The sequence below is a fragment of the Balaenoptera ricei genome, chromosome 17 (genome assembly GCF_028023285.1).
Source record: "Balaenoptera ricei isolate mBalRic1 chromosome 17, mBalRic1.hap2, whole genome shotgun sequence".
In the NCBI taxonomy this organism is placed as follows: Eukaryota; Metazoa; Chordata; class Mammalia; order Artiodactyla; family Balaenopteridae; genus Balaenoptera; species Balaenoptera ricei.
Window position 1 is genome coordinate 57,059,048 of NC_082655.1, and position 26,129 is coordinate 57,085,176.

Below are 26,129 nucleotides of genomic sequence, written 5' to 3' on the forward strand. Positions count from 1 at the left end.
CTTAATTGTTATGTGTTTGTTTGCTTGTTTGTTTTTATTAACATTTTTATTGGAGTATAACTTCTTTACAATTGTGTGTTAGCTTCTGCTTTATAACAAATTGAATCAGCTATACATATGCATATATCCCATATCTCTTCCCTCTTGAGTCTCCCTCCCTCCCACCCTCCTGATCCCACCCCTCTAGGTGGTCACAAAACACCGAGCTGATCTCCCTGTGCCATGTGGCTGCTTACCACTAGCTATCAATTTTACATTTAGTAGTGTATATATGTCCATGCCACTCTCTCACTTTGTTCCAGCTTACCCGTCACCCTCCCTGTGTCCTCAAGTCTATTCTGTAGTAGGTCTATGTTTTTTTTTCCCGTCCTGCCTCTAGGTGCTTCATAACTTTTTTTTTTTAGACTCCATATATATGTGTTACCATATTGTTCTCCTTCTGACTCTGTATGACAGACTGTAGGTCCATCCACCTCAGTACAAATAACTAAATTTTGCTTCTTTTTATGGCTGAGTAATATTCCATTGTATATATGTGCCACATCTTCTCTATCCATTCTTCTGTCGATGGACACCTAGGTTGCTTCCATGTCCCGGCTATTGTAAATAGAGCTGCAATGAACATTGTGCTACATGACTCTTTTTGAATTATGGTTTTCTCAGTGTATATACCCAGTAGTGGGATTGCTGGGTCATATGGTAGCTCTATTTTAAATTTTTTTAAGGAAACTACATACTGTTCTCCAAAGTGGCTGTATCAATTTACATTCCCACCAACAGTGCCAGAGGTTTCTGTTTTCTTCACACCCTCTTCTGCATTTATTGTTTGTAGATGTTTTGATGAAGGCCATCCTGACTGGTGTGAAGTGATACCTCATTGTAGTTTTGATTTGCATTTTTCTAATGATTAGTGATGTTGAGCATCTTTTCATGTGTTTGTTGGCAATCTGTATATCTTCTTTGGAGAAACGTTTTTCTCATAAATCGGTGTTGAATTTTGTCAAAATCTTTTTCTGCATCTATTGAGATGATCATATGGGTTTTATTCTTCAATTTGTTAATATTGTGTATCACATTGATTGATTTGAGTATATTGAAGAACCCTTCCATTCCTGGGATAAACCCCACGTGATCATGGTGTATGATCCTTTCAATGTGCTGTTGGATTCTATTCGCTAGTATTTTGTTGAGGATTTTTGCTGTATCTTCATCAGTGATATTGGCCTGTAGTTTTCTTTCTTTGTGATATCTTTTTCTGGTTTTGGTATCAGGGTGATGGTGGTCTCGTAGAATGAGTTTGGCAGTGTTCCTCCCTCTGCTATATTTTGGAAGAGTTTGAGAAGGATAGGTGTTAGCTCTTCTCTAAATGTTTGATAGAATTTGCCTGTGAAGGCTTTCCTTCTGCTAACTTTGGGTTTTTTTTTTGTTCTTCTTCTCTAATTGCTTTAGGTGTAAGGTTAGGTTGTTTATTTGAGACATTTGTGTTTCTTAAGGTAGGACGCTATTGCTATAAACTTCTTTCTTAGAATTGATTTTGCTAAATCCCATAGGTTTTGGGTGGTTGTATTTTCATTGTCATTTGTTTCAAAGTATTTTTTGATTTCCTGTTTGATTTCTTCAGTGATCTCTTGGTTCTTAAATAGTGTAGTGTTTAGCCTCCATGTGTTTGTATTTTTTACAGATTTTTTTCCTGTAATTGATATGTAGTCTCAGAGTGTTGTGTTCAGAAAAGATACTTGATACAATTTCAATTTTCTTAAATTTACCAAGGTGTGATTTTTGACCCAAGATATGATCTGTCCTGGAGAATGTTCCATGAGCACTTGAGAAGGATATGTATTTTGTTGTTTTTGGATGGAATGTCCTATAAATATCAATTAAATCCATCTTGTTTATTGTATCATTTAAAGCTTGTGTTTCCTTATTTATTTTCATTTTGGATGATCTGTCCATTGGTGAAAGTGGGGTGTTAAAGTCTCCTACTACAATTGTGTTACTGTTGATTTCCCCTTTTATGGCTGTTAGCATTTGCCTTATATATTGAGGTGCTCCTATGTTGGGTGCATAAATATTCTCAATTGTTATATCTTCTTCTTAGATTGATCTCTTGAACATTATGTAGTGTCCTTCTTTGATTCTTGTAATAGTCTCTATTTTAGAGTCTATTTTGTCTGATATGAGAATTGCTACTCCAACTTTCTTTTGATTTCCTTTTGCATGGAATATGTTTTTCCATCCCCTCACTTTCAGTCTGTATGTGTCCCTATGTCTGAAGTGGGTGTCTTGTAGACAGCATATATATGGGTCTTGTTTTTGTATCCATACAGCCAGTCTATGTCTTTTGGTTGGAGCATTTAATCCATTTACATATAAGGTTCTTATCGATATATATGTTCCTACTACCATTTTCTTAACTGTTTTGGGTTTGTTATTTTAGGTCTTTTCCTTCTCTGTGTTTCCTGCCTACAGAATTTTCCTTGGCATTTGTTGTAAAGCTATTTTGGTGGTCTTGAATTCTCTTAGCTTTTGCTTGTCCATAAAGCTTTTGATTTCTCTGTTGAATCTGAATGAGATCCTTGCCAGGTACAGTAATCTTGGTTGTGGGTTCTTCCCTTTCATCACTTTAAATATATCATGCCACTCTCTTCTGGCTTGTAGAGTTTCTGCTGAGAAATCAGCTGTTATCCTTATGGGAGTTCCCTTTTTTGTTATTTGTCATTTTTCCCTTGTTGCTTTCAATAATTTTTCTTTGTCTTTAATTTTTGCCACTTTGATTACTATGTTTCTCCTTGGGTTTATCCTGCCTGGCATCTCTGCACTTCCTAGACTTTGGTGGTTATTTCCTTTCCCATTTTAGGGAAGTTTTCAACTATAATCTCTTCCCATATTTTCTTGGGTCCTTTCTCTCTCTCCTCTCCTTCTGTGACCCCTATAATGTGAATGTTGTTGCATTCAGTGTTGTCCCAGAGATCTCTTAGGCTGTCTTCATTTCTTTTCTTTCTTTTTGCTTTATTCTGTTCTGTGGCAGTGAATTCCACCATTCTGTCTTCCAGGTCACTTATCTGTTCTTCTGCATACGTTATCTGCTATTGATTCATTCTAGTGTATTTTTCATTTCAGTTATTGCATTGTTCATCTCTGTTTGTTTGTTCTTTAATTCTTCCAGGTCTTTGTTCACCGTTTCTTGCATCTTCTTGATCTTTGCCTCCATTCTTTTTCCAAGGTACTGTATCATCTTCACTATTGTTATTCTGAATTCTTTTTTCTGGAAGGTTGTCTCTCTCCACTTCATTCAGTTGTTTTTCTGGGGTTTTATCTTGTTCTTTCATCTGGTACATAGCCCTCTGCCTTTTCATCCTTTCTATCTTTCTGTGAATGTGGTTTTTTTCCCACAGGCTGCAGGATTGTAGTTCTTCTTGTTTCTGCTATCTGCACTCTGGTGTATGAGTCTCTCTAAGAGGTTTGTGCAAGTTTCCTAATAGGAGGGACTGGTGGTGGGTAGACCTGGGTGTTGCTCTGGTGGGCAGAGCTCAGTAAAACTTTAATCCCCTTGTCTGCTGATGGGTGGGGCTAGGTTCTCTCCCTGTTAGTTGTTTGGCCTCTGGTGACCCAACACTGGAGCCTATCTGGCTCTTTGGTGGGGCTAATGGTAAACTGTGGGAGGGCTCAGGCTGAGGAGGACTTCCCAGAACTTCTGCTGTCAGTATCCTTGTCTTCACGGTGAGAGACAGCCACCCCCCTCACCTCTGCAGGACACCCTCCAACACTAGCTTTTAGGTCTGGTTCAGTCTCTGGTGGGCTCACCGCTCCTTTCTCTGGGTCCTGATGCACACACTACTTTGCGTGTGCCCTCCAAGAGTGGAGTCTCTGTTTCTCCCAGTCCTGTCGAAGTCCTGCCATCAAATCCCGCTACCCTTCAAATTCTGATTCTCTAGGAATTCTTTCTCCCATTGTTGGGCCACCAGGTTGGGAATCCTGATGTGGGGCTCAGAACCTTCACTCCAGTGGGTGGACTTCTGTGGTATAAGTGTTCTCCAGTTTGTGAGTCACCCACCTAGCAGTTATGGGATTTGATTTTATTGTGATTGTGCCCCTCTTACTGTCTCATTGTGGCTTCTCCTTTGTCTTCGGATGTGGGGTATCTTTTTTCATGAGTTCCAGTGTCTTCCTTTCAATGATTGTTCAGCAGTTATTTGTGATTCCGGTGCTCTTGCAAAGGCTATGATCGCATGTCTTTCTACTCTGCCATTTTGAACCATTCTCAGAGGTCTTCTGCTTAATGTTACTGTGGACACACCGGGAAGATTGCTGGGCATTAAATGCTTTTTCCAAGCAAAAAAATCTTTGGATAAATGCTCCATAGAGCTTTGTTGACGATTCATGGTAAAGAGTGAATCATTTGTATTATCTACTATGTTAAACAAACCCCTTAAGACATTTGCCAGATATTAATACACAGCACTTTGCTCCCCTCCACCTCACTGCCATTTCAACTCCTCTCACCCTGGCACATGGCTTCTCTGTTGCTGAGGTGAAAGCCTCAGCAAGAACTGCTTAGTCACCACACTCATCACAGACTAACCCAGCTCCTTCCTTTTCGGTATGAGCTGTGCTTATTTCTGGTAACAAGTGTTCCTCTAAGGAGCCATGTAGTGCTTGGCACTACCTCTGGAAGAGGAGCACAGCTGATACCTGATAAAACAGCTTTGTTTAAAGGAAAATGAGACTGGTGTGCAAATTATATCCCTTTCTCTCCTTTGGCCAACTATTTGGAGATGAAGTAGTTTCCTTTGCCTCTCTGAAGACTTCCTGTTAGATCAAGCACCAGCTAACCTACTTCTGAGGCTGTGGCCAGTTCAGTAATGCACTTCCTTAAATATTTGCTCTTTTCTTCCCTGCTTCAAAATTATCTTCTCTCTTGTTTCCCTGGTATCTTGCTACCTACTAAAGTGTTAGCACCTAACTTTCAGCGTGGGCTGAAAAATACACACAAACAAAGAGTTATTTTTTAAAAACATCTGCAATTTAGTTATAGGTTGTATAATATGTACTTATTTTTTGAATGAAAAGTATAAAATATACATAAAAATTAAAATTGAAAAAGACAAAATGAAGATAAAAACCATTGTAATTTTCAAACATGCATCAATAGTATAACTTTTATCTCACTAAACATATTAATTTTAAACATATTATTATTAGGAATGTATTCAAGGGAGCAGTGAATTGACTATATCTCATAATTAAACAATAAAAAACCTTGGTTTAAATGTTTTGAATCTGGGACTTAAGGACTTATATTTGTATCTAAGTTAAATATGTATCTATAGATGATTTTAAAGTTGTAATGAAAGATAAAATTAAATGAATATAAACTAAAATCTGCTTGTATACAGATTTAGTTGTTTTAGGATAAATGTTTGTTTGAGCAACATAAACATTTTTTCTCTCTCAAGTAACTACCTAATGATGCTGTCAATGTCTAGAATGGCAGCTATGTGATATTGAGAATCCAGTTTCTTTTAATCCTTTTGCCCAAGCCATCCTCAAGGTTTGGTTTCCATATGTCATGGTCGAATATGTGTGCTATAACTTAAGCATCTCTTGTACATTTCAGCTAATGGAAAGGAATTAAAAAGGGAAGGTTTGACACAACTCTTCTCATAAGCATGAATCAGGAATCACCTACACAACTTTCTCTCATAGCCCAAAATCAGAACTTAGTCATAATGCCTTACCTAGCTGCAAGGGAGATTTGAAAATGCAGTATTCCCATGCATATACTGTCAACTAACCTTTGAAAGAGCACCCAGTGTACACAGTGAGGAAAAGGTAGCCTCTTCAATGAATGGTGTTGGGAAAACTTGATATCCACATGCCAAAAAAAAAAAAAAAAAGAAGAAGAACAAGAAAGAAAGAAAGAGAGAAAGGAAGAAAATTGGATCTTTATCTTATACCATACATCAACTGGAAGATCAGTCATCAAATGGATTGATCAATTGGAAGATCAATCAATTCAAAATGGATTAAAGACTTAAAAGTAAGAACAGAAACTGTAAAACTCTTAGAAGAAAATATTAAGAAAAAGCTCCTTGATATTAGTATTGGCAAAACACGTTTGGATATGACACCAAAAGTAAAGGCAGCAAAAACAAAAATAAACAAGTTGGACTGCATCAAATTAAAAGTTTTACAAATATTTTCTCCCATTCTGAGGGTTATCTTTTGGTTTGTTTATGGTTTCCTTTGCTGTGCAAAACCTTTTAAGTTTCATTAGGTCCCATTTGTTTATTTTGGATTTTATTTCCATTTCTCTAGGAGGTGGGTCATAAAGGATCTTGCTGTGATTTATGTCATAGAGTGTTCTGCCATATGTGTTCCTCTAAGAGTTTGATAGTGTCTGGCCTTATATTTAGGTCTTTAATCCATTTTGAGTTCATTTTTGTGTATGGTGTTAGGGAGTGTTCTAATTTCATTCTTTTACATATAGCTGTCCAGTTTTCCCAGCACCACTTATTGAAGAGGCTGTCTATTCTCCACTGTATAATCTTGCCTCCTTTAACAAATATAAGGTGACCATATGTGTGTGGGTTTATCTCTGGGCTTTCTATCCTGTTCCATTGATCTATGTTTCTGTTTTTGTGCCAGTACCATATTGTCTTGATTACTATAGTCTTGTAGCATAGTCTGAAGTCAGGGAGTCTGATTCCCCCAGCTCCTTTTTTTCTTTCTCAAGATTCCTTTGGCTAATCCGGGTCTTTCGTGTTTCTATAAAAATTGTGAATTTTTTTGTTCTAGTTCTGTGAGAAATGCCTGTGGTAGTTTGATAGGGATTGCATTGAATCTGTAGATTGCTTTGGGTAGTAGAGTCATTTTCACAATGTTGATTCTTCTAATCCAAGAACATGGTATATCTCTCCATCTATTTGTATCATCTTTAATTTGTTTCATCAGTGTCTTATAATTTTCTTCACACAGGTCTTTTGTCTCCTTAGGTAGGTTTGTTCCTAGGTATTTTATTCTTTTTGTTGCAATGGTAAATGGGAGTGTTTTCTTAATTTCACTTTCAGATTTTTCATCATTAGTGTACAGGAATGCAAGAGATTTCTGTGCATTAATTTTGTATCCTGCTACTTTACCAAATTCATTGAGTAGCTCTAGTAGTTTTTTGGTAGCATCTTTAGGATTCTCTATGTATAGTATCATGTCATCTGCAAACAGTGACAGCTTTACTTCTTCTTTTCCCATTTGGATTCATTTTATTTCTTTTTCTTCTCGGATTGCTGTGGCTAAAACTTCCAAAACTATGTTGAATAATAGTGGTGAGAGTGGGCAACCTTGTCTTGTTCCTGATTTTAGTGGAAATGGTTTCATTTTTTCACCACTGAGAATGATGTTGGTTGTGTGTTCATCATATATGGCTTTTATTACATTGAGGAAAGTTCTCTCTATGCTTACTTTCTGGAGGGTTTTCATCATAAATGGGTGTTGAATTTTGTCAAAAGATTTCTCTGCATCTATTGAGATGATCATATGTTTTTTCTCCTTCAATTTGTTAGTATGGTGTATCACATTGATTTATTTCTGTATATTGAAGAATCCTTACATTCCTGGGATAAACCCCACTTGATCATGGTATATGATCCTTTTAATGTGCTGTTGGATTCTGTTTGCTAGTATTTTGTTGAGGATTTTTGCATCTATGTTCATCAGTGATATTGGCCTGGAGTTTTCTTTCTTTGTGAAGCAACTGACAAAGGATTAATCTCCAAAATATACAAGCAGCTCATGCAGCTCAATATCAAAAAAAACAAACAACCCAATCCTAAAATGAGCAGAAGACATAAATTGACGTTTCTCCAAAGAAGATATACAGATTGCCAACAAACGCATGAAAAAATGTTTAACATCATTAATCATTAGAGAAATGCAAATCAAAACTATAATGAGATATCATCTCACACCGGTCAGAATGGCCATCATCAAAAAATCTACAAAAAATAAATGCTAGAGAGGGTGTGGAGAAAACGGAACCCTCTTGCACTGTTGGTGGGAATGTAAGTTGATACAGCCACTAAAGAGAACAGTATGAATGTTCCTTAGAAAACTAAAAATAGAACTACCATACGACCCAGCAATCTCACTACTGGGCCTATACCCTGAGAAAAGCATAATTCAAAAAGAGTCATGTACCACAATGTTCATTGCAGCTCTATTTACAATAGTGAGGACATGGAAGCAACCTAAGTGTCCATCAACAGATGAATGGATAAAGAAGATGTTGCACATATATACAATGGAATATTACTCGGCCATAAAAGGAAACAAAATTGAGTTATTTGTAGTGAGATGGATGGACATGGAGTCTGTCATATAGAGTGAAGTAAGTCAGAAAGAGAAAAACATGTACCATATGCTAACACATATGTGATGCATCAAAAAAAAAAAAATGGTCATGAGGAACCTAGGGGCAAGACAAGAATAAAGACACAGACTTACCAGAGAATGGACTTGAGGACACGGGTTGGGAGAAGGGTAAATTGGGACAAAGTGAGAGAGTGGTGTGGATATATATACACTACCAAATGTAAAATAGATAGCTAGTGGGAAGCAGCCACATAGCACAGAGAGATCAGCTCGGTGCTTTGTGACCACCTAGAGGGGTGGGATAGTGAAGGTGAGAGGGAGGGAGACCTAAGAGGTAAGAGATATGGAGATATATGTATGTGTATAGCTGATTCACTTTGTTATAAAGCAGAAACTAACACACCATTCTAAAGCAATTATACTCCAATAAAGATGTTAAAAAAAAATTAAAAACTTCTGCACAGCAAAGGAGATAAAACGCAACCTACTTATGAAATGGAGAAAATATTTGCAAACCATAAATCTGATAAAAGGTTAATATCCAAAATATATAAGGAACTCATACAATTCAGTAACAAATAATAAGTAACTGGAATAAAAATGGGCAACGTATTTGAATAAACATTTTTTTTCCAAAGAATAACTAAGCAAATGGACAACAGGTATATGCAAAGCTTCTCAACTTCAATAATCTTCAGGGAAACAAGAATCAAAACCACAATGAAATATCACCTCACACCTATTAGGACAGGCTTATTAAAAAACAAACCATAACAAGTGTTGATGAGTACATGGAGAAAAGGGAACCCTTCTGCACTGTTGGTAGTAATGTAAATTGCTGCAGTCAACATGGAAAATAGTATGGACGTTCCTCAAATGATTAAAAATTGAACTTACATATGATCCAGCAATTCCACTTCTGGCAATTTATCTGAAGAATACAAAAACATTAACTCAAAAAGATATATGCACATCTATGCTGCAGCATTTTCTACAGTAGCCAAGATATGGAAGCAACCTAAGTGCCCATAAATAGATGAATGGATAAAGAAGATATGGTGTTTTTACATACAATGGAATACTACTCAACCACTGTGGGAACAGTAGGGAGATTTTTCAAAAAATTAAAAACAAAATTATCATATCATGGGATCTAGCAATCCCATTTCTGGATATTTATCCATAGTAACTTAAATCAAGATCCTGAAGAGATACCTAGCTACGTTCTTATGTTCATTGCAGCATTATTTACAATAGTGAAGACATGGAAACAACCTAACTGTCCATCAGGAGATGGATAAACCAAATGAGGTATATGCATACAATGGAATACTATTCAGCATTAAAAAAGAAGGAAATCCTGCCATTTGTGACAACATGGATGGTCCTGGAGGACATTATGCTAATTGAAATAAGCCAGAACAGTATGACAAATACTGTATGATCTCACATGTGGCACCTGAAATAGTCATAGCCACAGAAGCGGAGGGCAGTGTGGTGCTTACCAGGGCCTAGGAACTTGAGAAATGGAAAGGTGTTAGTCAAGGGCTACACATTTGAGTTATGTAAGATGAATATGTTCAGGAGATCTAATGTATATAGCATGGTGACTATAGGTAACATTACTTTGACCTGCATTTGAAATTTGATAGAAAGTAGATCCTATGTGTTCTTGACACACACACACACACACACACACAAATGTATCTATGTGAGGTGACAGATATCCTAACTAGTTTGATTGTGGTTACTGTTTAAGAATGTATACATATAACAAATAATCAATTTGTATATACAATAAGAAAAATGTAAAGAAAATGCAGTCTTTAGCTGAGAGAAGTGCCCAGCTAAAACGTATTAATCCTTTTAATAGTGGAAGAAAGTGAAATTATTATAAAGGGATTAAGTACCTTCACCACAGTGTCCACCAACCACCATTATATGCACATATACTTCCCCAAGGGAGTCCATCCCATTCTACACAGTAACTGTGCCCAGTTCAGCATGCAGGATCTCTGGGTCTTCTATCTGGTCTAGATGTGACTCCTTGTGGTCTGATTACTTATAAACAAAAAAGAAAATAAAGTAGCCACAATGATTATTTCCAATGATTATTATACAAAATGTGTAATACCAGACAGTCAATGGTCTCAAGCAATTATAACCACCCCCTGCCCCAAGGCAGGGATGGTGAAAACTTCCTGCTTTGACGTTGGAGGAAGTTCCTTAGTGAACACATCTGCCATATCTGATTCTGCTCTTTGCAAGAAATGTCTTTGCTCACTGTTTTCCAAACCATTTGCCTTTGCTCTCTGAATATTAATTTTATAAAACAGATCGTAAACAACAACAACAGCAACAGTCCTATAACAAGTCTTATTGAAATGCAAAATGCAACGTGAGTTATTCTGAATGAGGAAGGGGAAAGAAAGGTCATTAGGGAAACACTACTTCTTCCAAATTCTTTGAAAAGCACTATAAAATAGAATGGGAGTAAAATAGCCTTAAAAAGCTAGTTTCTTATTAAGCAGTTATTCCAAATTTGTTTATGTATTTCAATTTTAAGTTTTTTCTCACCTTGATTCAGGTATCATCAACCCCAATTAGAGGCTATACAATAATCAATATATAATTTAATAACTTCTTTATACATCAGAAAATATAATTTAGTTAAAAATTGCATTAAAAATCCTATAAAAATAGCAAAAATGTATAAAAACTACACAATGAAAACTATAAAATGTTACTGAAACACATATAAAGCCATAAATAAGTTGGCAGATATTTTTAGCATGGGGAAAGAGCAGTGGAAGAATGGAGAGATCTAGTCTCTCCAAATTAATCAATGTTCAAATAGTCAAAAGCACAAAAGACTTCTATGAACTTGTCCAATTATATTTTAAAATTCACCTTGAAGCTAAAGTTCTAGAAGCATCTAGATGCAAGAATATTCGAAAAAGAATTTTGAAAAATATGGAAATAAATATCTTTGCAGTTAAGATTGACCACAAAATGTACAAAAGAGACAAAGACTTAGGAGAACAGATCTTAGTTGCAGAACATTAGACTAACAAGAATGGGTGATTAATCAATTATTTTCCTGACACATGGAAAATAATTAGTCATCTGTGATTTAGCAGAAAATGCATAAACACCAGATGTTTCCATCCTGCTGTATACCATACAAATAATGTTCTTTATTGAAATACTTAAAATTGGAATATACAAATAATTTATCATGGTGATTCCATCTTTATATTAAAAGTAAAGAAAATTCCTACCATAATGGTAGCATTTTTGAATTAATATGAACAGATTAATTCACTGTTTTATACTATTAAGTCTTGAAAAGACTATTAACAGTTAATTGTTACTTATTTATTCTTATTATATCTTTAATATATCTTATATTCAAGGTGCTTCAATGAGATAACACAAGGAGCCCTGAGAATAAAAATATGTAGATTATAAATATTTTTGCTAGCAAATTCAAGCACTTCAAATCAAAAAGAACTTTTAGAGTTTACAATGTTGTATATTTAAGATTGATATATCCTAATATAAACAAACCAATAAGATGACATTAGCATAATATGTTGATACAATTTTCAAAAAAATATACAACCTCTTAGGAATATGGTTTATGTATGATAATATATTACCGTCATCATCATTAACACTTTGAGGTATATATCTTTCTTTCTTAACATCCAAGAACAACCCATTGATGATGGTAATTATTAAATATTACAATTTGCTCTATATTATTGATTTACTTGCATATTTTATTCTTTCTTATTATCATTTGAATAATAATAGTTGATATGTGCAAAAATGTAAGCAGCTATAAGTAATTGATTATTAAAGTAAAAAAAAATAATAATGCACACCTGTGAACAGTAAATTAAAAACAAAACATGACCAGTAATACTCTTCTTAGTTTTGCTTGTTTTTTAAGTTTTACAATAATTGTATATGGAGTATGTGGTGTTTTAGACTTGTATCTTTACAGACTTCATTATATTTCCATGATACATGCATATAATTGTGCTGGTTCACTTATTTTTTTCACTAATACCTAATTATTTTCTTTATTGTTATACGTTGGACATAGAATACACTGGACATATTTAAATTATACAGTTTGAAAAGCTTTGACATATGGATACACCCTTGAAACAATCACTTCTGATAGAACAGGAATGAGTCTCAGAGGGCTGACCAAGAACCATGCAGAACAATGGACTGGGGAGCCACTCCTAGGAACAGAACTGGAGCTTCAATCAAGAAACATTCCCCAAACCCAGAGTAGTGGAACCTGGCAACCTTAATGTAACTGGACTCAGAACTGCTCAGACTAGTGCTATATAGGTCCATTTCTTTCCCTTTGTGAATGGTAGTGTCTATAGGAGGTAAATCATAAAACCACAGCATAATAGTTGTGTGGAAAGCAGATAACTTATCTTTTAATTTTACAGATCAGGAAGAGTATCTTCCAAGGAGACTCATCTCGACCTGTTCAGATAGTCAGGTCTTTGAGCCTAATACTATGATTGGATAATTTATTTGAGTACCTTAGAAGATAATAAATTTTAAAATATTTTTGTATTGAATTTGGGAGAAAAAATGAATAATTATGGTCAGAGTTGACTATGGTAGAATGAGTACCTTCATGGCTTCAGTTGACATCTGCCCACATCTTTTTTTCCTCTAATATTGTCATTTTTTGCAAACTTTTTTGCCAGGTTTTCTACATGTGTTGTGAGTATATAGTCAGGCAACCTCCTGGAGGGTGCTAGTCTCCTGAAGGATGGGAGTCTGCTTTGCAAAGCCAAGCCGTCGTGGCTGAGAGTACCCCAGCCATCCGGCCCTGAATTCCACACTCTGGAAACCTAAATGATACAATACACAATATACAAAAAAAACACTCAAGTTTTTAGGAGAAATGCAGGAAAATATTTTCATGAACTGAAGATAGCAAAGAATTCTTAAGTAGGCTATAATTTGTACTAAACATAAAAGAAGTAACTGATAAACTGGACATTTTTAGAATTAAAAACTTTTTTCATCAGAGGACACCACAAAGGCAGTGAAAAAGCAAGCCACAACCTGGGAGAAGATATTTATATTTATAATGTTTATTTTATTATAATTATAATTATAATACAATATTTTATAATAATTATAATTATAATAAAATATTTTATAGTATGTGGTTTTAAATGCAATATAGAATATTAAAGATACTATATGCAATGTAATACATTGTATATTATGTGTGATTATATATTTATAATATATATTATATAACATATATAAAACCCCTCATATATATATACACACATATATATAATTCCTACTATACATATTTAAGCCCTAATCAATTTGATAGGGACATTAATGTTTACAAACAACCATTCAAGTTAACATGATCTTATATTCTTGGCTGCCCATGTTATCCTTTATCCATATGAGCTGGCCTGAGACTCACATCCATTGTTCCACAGGGTGTATAAGAGCACATTAAGAACTGCTGAGCAAAAGTGTTGCATAGTCTATTTCTGTTAAATTTACTGACCCTAAAGCCATCTGTCCTGAACTAAAACGCTCAGAACATCAGTAGGTAGTTTACTTATGTGATAATAAATGATGTACCATGTAAATTAAACCAGAGAGATAGCATAAGTGGCCCCAAATTAGTCAAATGGGACCCTTCTCTCTCCCAGTTCTGGGGCATAATAAAATTTGCTTAGCTGCTGAAAAGATTGATTGACCAGATGTGCTTTGCATCTTAGAGAGAATGCAAAATCTGCCTCTAGAAAATGAGTCAAATTAATTCAAAACAAATGTGCTCTTATGACACCTTTATTCTGATGCTCTTAAATTATTAGTAAATATTTAAAACATTAAAAATATAAAGAATAATAAGAAATCACCTGTGTAGGCTCCATTTAGCTTAAGATATAAAACAGTATCAATAAAGTTAAAGATGTGTTACAGCCAAATCTAGTGTACTCCTTTTTCTGCATAGAAATCTCTGTAGTACTTTTATTGATTAGCATTCACATGCAACATTTATAATTCCAACAATTATATATAAAATATAATATTCTATAATATTATATATATCTAAAATCTGTGTATTCTGTGTATATGCACACAAATATATTTGTGTATGTCTGATTGTATGTAGAAAACTATTTAAATTTTCAATATATATTTCATATATTTAATGACATTTATTTTACTTGAAAAAGGTGTAATTTTAGTTTTCAACATTTAAAATTAAATACATCTAAACCAATTATATCTAACTGTACTATTGCATCTAAACAACTGGAGAATTGGCATGCTAAATACAACAGAATGAAAGAAAAGTATCAGGAGAGAAACTGAATTTTTTCCCAAACTATCTGCCCACTAAGACTCCATTGGCATCCACCCACATCAGTCCAAAAGAGCCTTAGTTCCTCTAACGGTTTCTAATATTGGGTATGACAGTCCTAAAATCCATACTTTATTCTACCTTATCTTTTTCAGAATTGATTTTAGGGAAAGGATCCAGCCATCTGAGTTAAGTCACAATGTTGTCACTTTGACTTTTTCAGTGTTAAGGTTTTCAAATGTTGAAACATCATTGTTTATTCTTATTTTTATTGATATGTATCAATATTTTTAATGGCTATTGGTATGTTCAGGGATCTAGTCATATTTGAATAATTTTAAATAGTAGTATTCTAAGATATTTATTTTATTTGTTTTTAAATGTTATATCATTATTCATAATATTTTCTTATGAAATTTATAACTCTAGTCATCTACAGATATATCTTTAAAAACATTTCTAATACTTGTTATTGGTATTCATCATTTTTCTTCTTGATCATTGAGACATAAAGTGGTCTATTTATTAGTATTTCCACTGGTATTTTTTAATATAATTTTTACCATTTTTGTATGTCTTTTGGCCTGGGTTTTCCATAAAATCCTGTTTTATTGAAGTTACAAATTTCTACATCGTTTGGACATTGTTTTGTTCTCTTTCAAAATTCTTGGGTTAAATGATTTTCTCACTTATTTTAAAACTTTCTTTATATTCCAATAAATGTAATTATGACATAAATATTCATCTAATTGCTTGTCTAGCTGCATCGCATGTTGTGATATTTTAAAATTTACTTATAAATGTTCATAATTTTATTGCAATTTAAAAACACTATTTATAATTTAAGGTGTGATTTTGTTTGCCAATTTGTGAAATATTTGGGCTATATTTATTCTTTTATTTCTAATTTTTGGTATCATATTCAGAAAACAGGGTCTATGATATTGTTTCCATGGAATAACCAATTTTTGCAATATTCAAATATCCTTGAAAGTATAGCTCTTTACTATTGATTGGATTCATGTTTGTGCATAATTCTATTAGAACAGTCTTATTAAGTATGCTGTTCCTAAATTTCTCTCTTTAATATTCTTGCCTGTGTGAGCTATTGATTTCAGAAACATTTTTTCCCCAAAATATCCCACTAAATTTCTTCCTGTGACTATTTCATTGTTTTCCCTTTTTATACATTGATATTATGTATTACATGCTAAGTTTACTTAAACTAATATATAAGGACACTGGAGTTAGACTGCCTGGGTTCGCAGCATGTCTCTACCACTTGCCAATTGTGTGATCTCAGGCAGGTTATTTAAGTTTCCTATCCCTGAGTTTCCTGGGGGATAAAAGAAGGGTAATAAGTGTACCTAGAATAAAGTTTGTTAAGTAGATTACATAAACGTAATGGGGTTATATAGTGCCTGCAATACAATAGGTGCTGCATAAAAGCTTAATATTGTTATTGTACATATATAAATATACATACATATAAATATATGTGTATATAATATATAGTGTATGCATATGTGAAAGCCAGTCAATGATTACTATATTTTTGATAGATTATTTTTTCATTATATAACACCTTTTTTCCATTAACTTTATTTTTTTCAGCTTTATTGAGGTATAATTTATAAACAAAATGGTAATATATTTAATGTGTTCAGCATGATGATTTGATATACATATACATTGTGAAAGGATGCCCACTATTGAGTTGATTGACATATCCATCACCTTGTATATTTATCTTTTTTTTTTTTTGTGATAACACTTAAGTTCTACTCTATTATCAAATTTCAGTTGTACAAATGAGTATCATCAACTATAGTCACCATGTTAAACATTAGATCCTGATACTGTGTTCCTCGTATAACTAAAAGTTTGTACCCTTTTACCAACCTATCCTTATTTCTTCCATCCCTCAGTCCCTGGCAACTACCACACCGCTTTCTGTATCTATCTGTTAAACAAACATTTTTTTAGATTCCACACATAAGTGATATCATGCAGTATTTGTTTTTCTCTGGCTGGATTGTTTCCCTTAACATAATGTCCTCCAGTTCCAGCCATGATGTCACAAATGTCAGAATTTCCTTCTTTCTTAAGGCTGAGTAATATTCCAATGTGTGTGTGTGTGTGTGTACCACATTTTCTTCACCCATTTTTCCAAGGACAAACAATTAAGTTGTTTTCATACAACTATTGGCTATTGTGAATAACAACACAATGAACATAAGAATACAGATATCTCTGAGACAGTAATTTCTTTTCCAAGGAGGTATATGCAGAAGTAAGATTGCTGGATCATATGGCAATTCCATTTTAAATTTTTTGAGGAATCTCCATACTGTTTTCTAGGGGGGTGTGGAAGTCCTCTACCTTTATTTTGTTGCTGTCTATTTCTCCCTCCTGATTTGTTAATATTTGCTTTCTATGGTTAAGTAGTATTCTGATGTTGGGTGCATAGATATTTACAACTGTTAGATCCTCTAAGTGAATTGACCTCTTTATCATTATAAAATGACTTTCTTTGTCTCTTATTACAGTTTTTGGCTTAAAGTCTATTTTATCTGATATAAGTATAATTACCCCTGTTTTTTTGGTTTCCATTTGCATGGATTATGTTTTTCCATCCCTTCCCTTTCAGTCTATGTGTATCCTTGAAGGTAAAATGAGTGTCTTGTAGGCCGCATTACGTTGAATCATTTTATTAATCCATTCAGCCACTCTATGTCTTTTGTAGTCCATTTACATTTAAGGTAATTATTGATAAGTATGGACTTAATATTGCCATTTGGTTAATTGTTTTCTGGCTGTTTTATAATTCCTTTGCTCCTTCCTCCTTCTCTTGGTCTCTTCCTTGGTGACTTGATGATTTTCTGCAGTGGAATGCTTTGATTCCTTTCTCTTTACCTTTTTTTGTGTCTACTATAGGATTTTGTTTTGTGGTTACCATGAGACTTACATAATATGTCTTATAACAGTCTATTTTAAGCTGATAACAACTTACCTTGAACACATACAAAAACTCTACATTTTTATAACCTCCCCCATATTTTATGTTTTTGATGGCACAATTTACATCTTTTTATATTATTTATCTATTAACAAATACCTGTAGTTATAGTTATTTTTATTACTTTTGTCTCTTAACCTTCATACTAGAGTTTTAAGTGATTGTCCACCACTATTATAATGCTAGAGTATTCTAACTTTAACTATACAGGCTTCTTCCAGAGAGATGCTGGCTGCTTTGCTTCATTGTTGGAGTGAGCTGGGGGAAGAAGGTGGTCAAGTACCCAAAGCTTCCTCAGGATCCAGGGAGTCTCACAGCTTGCCCCTAGCCTAGCTAGAGAGTATTCCTAGCTCCCAAGCTCCAAGGAGAATAAATGCTAAATAAAAGAGGAACTCTCAGGCAGCAGCTTGTAAAGTATGCAGTCAAACCTCTGCCTGGGAGGCTGAGAGATGAGTGTTTTTGCCTGCTCCCTCAACACTGAGCCCTAGGGGTATAGTCAAAGTAAGTGCTCCCGTACCCCTTAGGAAATGCTTTGTTGTTTGCTATAGTCCTGCAGGACTCGTGGATGCAAGCACCATTGACTTTCAGAGCTAGGTGTTTTGGGCGTCTGCCCCTCAATGAGAGACTTGAAAGTTGAGGCACTATATATGAAATCCATGTTCTTCATGGAGAAGCTGGAAGCTGAGAATTTCCTCCTGAGTGTGCAGAGAGATCCTCAGAGTTATATGAGATACTGTCTCCTGGGCTGTAGCCCTCAGCAGGGTCTCCGAATAAAACATAACTTGTAACTTTTTAGGTTGTGCGCTCTTCTTCAGTCAACAGTGTAAGACTCTGTAAGAGGAGGGAGGTTTACAGTAAGAGTATAACTTAGCCTTTCCTACATGTTTGATGTGGGTATTTTCTCATTTGCCTTATACATAATAGTCACTTAGCTAGTTTCTGGATTTAACTCAGAGGGAATTGCTCTGTGTGTAGTTGTATATTTGTTGTGTCTGTGGGAAGAGGGAAGTTCAGGAGCCTCTTATGTCACCATTTTGGTCCTTCAAACATTTCTATTAATTTTAGTTGATATTAATATGTATGCCCTTGGTTCAATTTTAGTTATTATTTGCTTGATATTTTCTTTTCCATTCTTTGATTCAAGGTGTCTCATTTTGGTTTAAGCATATTATTTGTAAAGACAGTAAAAGTGAATTTGCTTAATTAAAACAAATTCTAATACAGATATCTCTGTATTTAAACAAATAAGTTTAGTTTTATTGAGATTTAGTAAAATTACTAGTATATTTGGATTTTTAATACCATTTATTTTCTCTGCTCTATTCCTTTAATCTCCTGTGTTGTAGTTAGATTTACAACACTTGGTTGTTCTCATATTGGAAGGAACAAAACAGCTTTCTGATTTTTTTTTCCAGCATTGGATGTTTGCCACACAGGTGCAACACACTGAGGTGGTATTGATATAGGATACTGATAATATTTTATTAGAATCATAAATATTTTTATTAGAATCATAGACTCATAAATATCTAAGGAAGGAAGCAAAAGGATGATGGGAAACAAGGTAGTTAGTGGGTAGCATTTATGATTTAGTTTGGAAAAACACACATATCATAAAAGGGCATTTTGCCAAAAGTCAGATCTTTGAATTAATCATTCTGGAGGAACATAATGTAATGCTTTCGTTGGTAACAATGTGAATGAATAATTAAAAACACAGAAGTTGATTGCTAGCAAGGAGACTGATGAACTGAGAATCCAGTTTTGGACATGTCAGCCTTGCAGATTATTTTAGTTTGTTAGGGCCATCATAACAAAGTACCATAGACCAGGTAGTTTAAACAACAGAAATTTATTTTTTCAGAGTTCTGGAGGATAGAATCCCGAGACAAAGTGTTGGCTGTATTGGTTCCTTCCGAGGCTGTGAGGAAGATTCTGTTCCAAGGCTATCACCCAGCTTCTAGTGGTTTGCTAGCATTTTTTGGAAGTGTTTGGATTGTAGACGCATCAGCTTGATCTCTGCCCTCATGTTCACATGTGTTCACTTATGCGACTGTCTACTTCAGTAGGACTTCATCTTAGCCAATTAGATTTGCAATGACACTATTTCCAAATAAGGTCACATTCTGAGGTAGTGGGGGTTTGAACTTCAACATATGAATTTGGGGGAGAAACAGCGCAAACTCTAACATAGATGATTTTCTACAATGATCATGGCAGAGACTACAGTAAAGAGCAAATTCATAAATAAGAAGAAAGTATTTAATAAATGAGAGAGATTTAATAAATAAACAAATATGGGTAACTCTCAACAGCGGAAGCAACAATATAAGGAAGATGATGTATAAACGTATGTTATTATACTCAATGCATCAAGTTATCTATGTTTCTTTGTTTTTAGAAATTTCAGAAAGGGGCAAGGGAGAGCAAGGAGAATGTTACCCCACAACACAAGGTAGTGAGGTTTTAAGAATCAAGAAACAATCTAAATAAGAATAAAATAGAAATACATAAACAATTGTGCACCAAGACTTACTAAAATACGAGTAATTAAAACAGTGTTGCAATAGGGCAAGGGTTGATGAATTGTTAAATGAATAAGAATAGAATTCAGAAATAGATATACATATATGGTTACCTGACTGATGGCAATAGTGACCTTGCAGATCAATGGGAAAATGTATAGTGCTAAAAATTGTATGTAGATTGTAGATCCAGATGTAAAAGATAAAGCAAAATGTCTGGTTGATATAGCTAAATATAATCTGAATTTGGAGGAGGCAAATATTTTTAAACAGAGCACATAAAGCATTAAAGATGAAGAAAAATATTGCTAAATTGGACCACATTAAATTATATCATGAATGGGAACTCTCTGTGCTTTCTACTCACCTTTTCTATAAACCTTAAAATGCTCTTTAAAAAATCTATTCATTCAGCAAAAAGTTTAATTTAAAATAGTAGACATTGTGTTTATCAAAAGGCAACATTTAAATAGTGAAAGACAAGACAAAAAATATTTTTATTGCATATACTTGACATATATAAACCTACAGAAGAGTGAATCCACCTTTGAACGTATATCCAAGAGAAATGCATGAATGTACCCTTTGAAAGTCATATACCACATTATTCCAAGGTGCATTATTCATAATAAGCCCAAACTGGATAATTCAAATATCAAATAACAGCAGAATGAATAAATAAATTGGGATATATCAATAAATTATTCTACAGCAATGGATCTGAACAATTTACTGCTAAACACAATAATGATAAATCTCTGAAACATGACATTGAACAAAAGCAGTTGGTGTTAGAATATTGTTACCCCAAGAAGATGGATGGGAGTAGTGACCCAGAAAGAGCATGATAGGGGCTTTTGACTTGATAATATTCTATATATTGGCCAGGGAAATGGTTAAATGGTGCTCATTTTAAAATGATGCATTGGCCTAAATAAAAATTTATGATCTGTGCCCTCTTCTGTAAGTATGTTATACTTCAAATTAAGCTTGTTTTTAAAAATGTAAACACTTATGAACTGCACCATCTGAGTTTATCCTATGCATGGAAACTCAGCCCAGAGCAGCAAAGCTATTTCATGTATCATGTAAATTTCAATGAATTGGTTTTGACTTCTACACTGTTAGGCTAACAAAATTTATAAGGGTGAAATCTAATCTTAAAAAAATAGTGTTTTGTAGTGGTAAAGGAGGTTGAGATTCAGTGTGCATGTGGTGAAAAATATCTCATGTTTTAATTTGTTTTTTTTCTTAATTTCATACGTGGAAATTGCTTTTGATGAACAAATCACTAGACAATGCATACACTGTCAAAAACTAACCTTCCAGGATGTTAGAAGGGTCTGTATTACCATTTGTGATTCCTTGTCTGTCCTCTCTACTTGACAGGGAAGAAAGGAATATGTCTTACTCATTGTGTTGCAAAGTTTTGGCAAAGTTCCAAATACAGAGTACAGGCTCAATATACATTCTTGAATAAAATTTTACTGTCATGACATTCACATTGGCAAATTCTTTACCAAATTCTAAGGTTTTCGAAATCATATGCTGATAATTCAAAAAAAAATCACATTAACTAAGCCAGGTTAAACATGGTTGACATAATTCTAGTCTCAGTACAAAAACAGTCTTCCTAACTAGTACTGGTTTCTATCATGATTTTGAATATATTAATTTTAATGGGAACTAATATAAACATTACTAATGATAATCACATTTTCTTTACATCCTACATATGCCACTCTTGACAGGTAAAGACAAACAAACGAGAATCTGAGAAAATTCACTGAAGTCTTCTAAGGGTCCTTTAGATAAGCCACTAAAGAATTCTTGGATAAACATCTCATTAATAATCTTATCAATTTGTTTGTTTGTTAGTTCATTAAGCTTATGCATGAGGAATCCTGCTGTTCTTGCAAATAATTTACAAAAGTTCTTCTAATGAAGCACTTCAAATTAGTAAGGCATTCATCAATTAAATAAAGCTCCACCACTTTCCATAGATTGATATGCACTCCGAACACTTCATCAAGCCACAAAATTGTGTAAACACAAATCCAAGTAAATGAAATAAACTTTTTCTTCTCTCTAATATTAACTCTTACCATTGTCCTAAAAAAGTTGAGAAGATGCGTGCCTCTCCGTGGTATCTAAAAACATTCATTCAACTTCAATTAATTAATATATATACTCATTAATCAATTATTGTGATCACATAAAATAATGTCATTGATAAGAATTAAATATTAGTGTGTGCTTCAGATGCCTAAGGCATTGTGCTTTGTTTTGCATTTACATTTTACATCTTGATTTGGTAGATAAGGCAACTGAAGCTCACCCATGTAGTGACTTTCTCAAGATTATGCAACTAGACAGTGGCAGAGCCGGAATTTGATTGCAGATCCATTTATTCCTTATATTCATTCTTACCCAAACACTATCCAGTGGCAATACCACCACTATTAGCATTATTTTTTCCTATCAAATTAACTGAACAATAATATTCAATTGTAATATACATATGTACAACTTTATCATTGTCTTGATATTTTTCCTGATCATGATCCCTTCTGGAATGGTTAACTGAAGAAATATAAGCTATTTTCACATTAAGCACATAAAAAGAGACTCCCTGATAAAATTAGGTAGTAGTTCTGCAGAGAGCCTGAATCCCCAATCTCTCCTAAGGACACATGATCAGGATGAATACCTTTGTTCGAAAATAGCTCCTACTCCCTTTTTATTTCCTTTCACCTTTCCACTTTAAATGACCATAAAATTTGATATAAAATATTTTGGCCATTCAATATATATATGCCCTCTACACACTTAGCAGTCCATATATCTTGAGAAAAGTCTGAAAGAGAAGTTTTTTGTTTTTTTTTTCACGAATGTGCATCTTTGAATAAAAACATTACTGAAAATAATGAAAAGAAACTCCTTAACAATACATCACTGTAATTTTTAGTAACCCTGAGAATGATGCATGGAATTGTCTTGACCTATTTATCTATCAGCTTTGGAAATGTGTTTTATTGTTTACTTGCCGATTTACTAAAACGTAATTTTTTTACTGGATTCAGAAGCTCTATAGACATGCAAATTTTATGTGGAAATATTATTTTTCCCTGAGGAAAGAACAGGGGAGATTGTAAATTGTAATAAAACCTAATAGTAAAAGAGTTTTATTCTGTTCTTCTATTAAATGGCTTTATGCAAGCTTATTTAGGCTTTAAAAATGCTCATGAGTCTTCAAACATACGAAGTATATCTTTGATTCCAACTATTTGATTTTACTTACTAAACTTTATTTATGAATTCTGAATTCCTAGCTCTTCAGATTGATGAAAGGAATGAAGTTGAATGTTTGATAAATACAGATTAGATATGTAAGTGACATGGTCTCACTCCACTCCTAGCCAAAATTAACATTGTATTCCAGCAGAATTAAAATCCATAAATATTCCACCACCACACAGTAAAACTGTTTGATTTTTCTCATCCGATGGAACAAAGCTGAACTTGATCAGACAACTGCCCAACAGGCTCTCCCTCCCCCCTCCCCTGACCAATCCTCTTTGATTTTTCTAGAGTCATTTCTACAGCCTGGCCACAAATTGGAAGTTGGATTGATTCATTTCACCCTGGGACTGTTAAGATAGGTCACATAGGTGGCTTCACTTTGATTCTTCCTTTTATTTTTGGCACTGGGATTAGTTCTTTTCTGTTCCTATCACCACTGGTTATCTCTCCCACTGAGTTTCTCTTTCTTCTGAAGCTCAGATACTTAAAACAAGATAAAACTTTTTTACTTCACTGCTTTTATCATCCCAACAATATATCTATCTGTAATGGGAGCCCATCTGTGATTTACCCTACCAGAACTAAAACTTAACTGTCCCTGAAATTTATTATATATTGTTTGATTCATCTACATCATGCTATGCAGACCCTGAGCTAAATTGTAAATTTACCCTCACTTTGTTTTTGGAGTGAATCATTGGTCATACTTCATATGTAAATATGAAGTTAACTGGCTCTTCTCTGAGAATTTATTATTTTTTCACCAAATTCAGAGTTTGTGATGCTCTGAAACTCCTTTCACCCTCCTGAAGGGTTGTGTTTTATTCTTCCCTTGGGAAATATGCTTAGTTTTTCTAGTCAGTTTCTAGTAAGATAATAATGTTCACAATCTCTTTAGTATTTTTAAATGGAAAAATTTCCTGCCACATATCATACTAGTTATAGGTGGATCAAGAAATACGAAATCTCCTACGAGGCAGAAATTCAGGTGTGGCCTATTTCAGAGTTGAATCCTCTTTTACTATTGCTTAGATTTATACCTGGAACAACCAGTACTTCACCCTGTGGCCAATTTAAGAACTTGCTAATTGGCATATATCTTCCGGGTCTAGCTTCCTTTCTAGCCTGTTGTTCAGTAGCCCATTAGCAACTATTGTATTCCATTAATATCTATTTTAGTAAAGAACTAGGAAAGGCTGTGTTGCAGATAGCCTGTAAGTTTCTGAGAGCACTATTATACTTGCATTGGAAAACGTGTGGCTGACTGTATTTTCAAGTAGTAAATATATAGGTATTTGAATTTGGGGGAAGGTTACTTTAGCATGCTTTTGCACCTGTATTTTCCTTTACTTATAATTGTCATCACAGGAAAAGCACATTCTTGCAAATCTACTTGTTAAACACAACTCAATTCAAATTAAAGAGTATATGTTTAGGTTCCCTTAGACACCTGGTACTGTGATAGATAGATAGGTTATACAAGTTGAGTATTTCAATATATTAAGCTTTAGATAAAGCCTATGACAAAGTCCAGGCATACACTTATTAGCTAAAAGTAAAGTCCTGTCAGAGAACACAAATGTACATGTTATACATTTTAATATTGGAATAGAAAGTAAAGTACTCATTCTATAAATAGATCTTTAGACTGAATTGCATATAACATTTGTTTTTGTTACCCACACTATATCTGCATTATTTACCTTAACACAAAGGTCATACTCTATTATTAAATTGATTAGGGACTCATTATGTTTCCTTAAAGTATGTTCTCCTTTAGCATGATTCCTTCTTGTCCATTAACATTGCTCAGTCTGAATTTTATTTGAATAATTGTATCATGTCAAATATTTGAGTTCAAGAGTTTGAAGATGGATAACTGTATGTTGTAAATGCTGAATACACAAAAGCTCTTCTAATTATTAGTATTTCCTACATTTCTGTCCACATTTTCAGCCTTTATTCTCAGCACTTCTAAACAACTCTTGAGGATTACAGAGGTTCAGAAAAGTTCACAATGATCGCGATCATGCTTTTTTTTTAAAATTTAATTTAGTTTTTATTTTATATTGGAGCATAGTTGATTTACAATGTTGTATTAGTTTCAGGTTAGAGCAAAGTGATTCAGTTATACATATACGTATATCCATTCTTTCTCAGATTTTTTTCTCATATAGGTTATTACAGAATATTCAGTAGAGTTCCCTGTGCTATTCAGTAGGTTCTTGTTGATCATCTATTTTATGTATAGTAGTGTGTATATGTTAACCACACACAGTTAATGTATCCCTCCCTCCACCATGTTGATTTTTTTTTTTATTAATTAATTAATTTATTTATTTTTGGCTGTGTTGGATCTTCGCTTCTGTGAAAGAAAGCGAGGGCTTTCTCTAGTTGCGGCAAGTGGGGGCCACTCTTCATCGCGGTGCGCGGGGCCTCTCACTATCGCGGCCTCTCTTGCGGCGGAGCACAGGCTCCAGACGCGCAGCCTCAGTAATTGTGGCTCACGGGCCCAGTTGCTCCGCGGCAT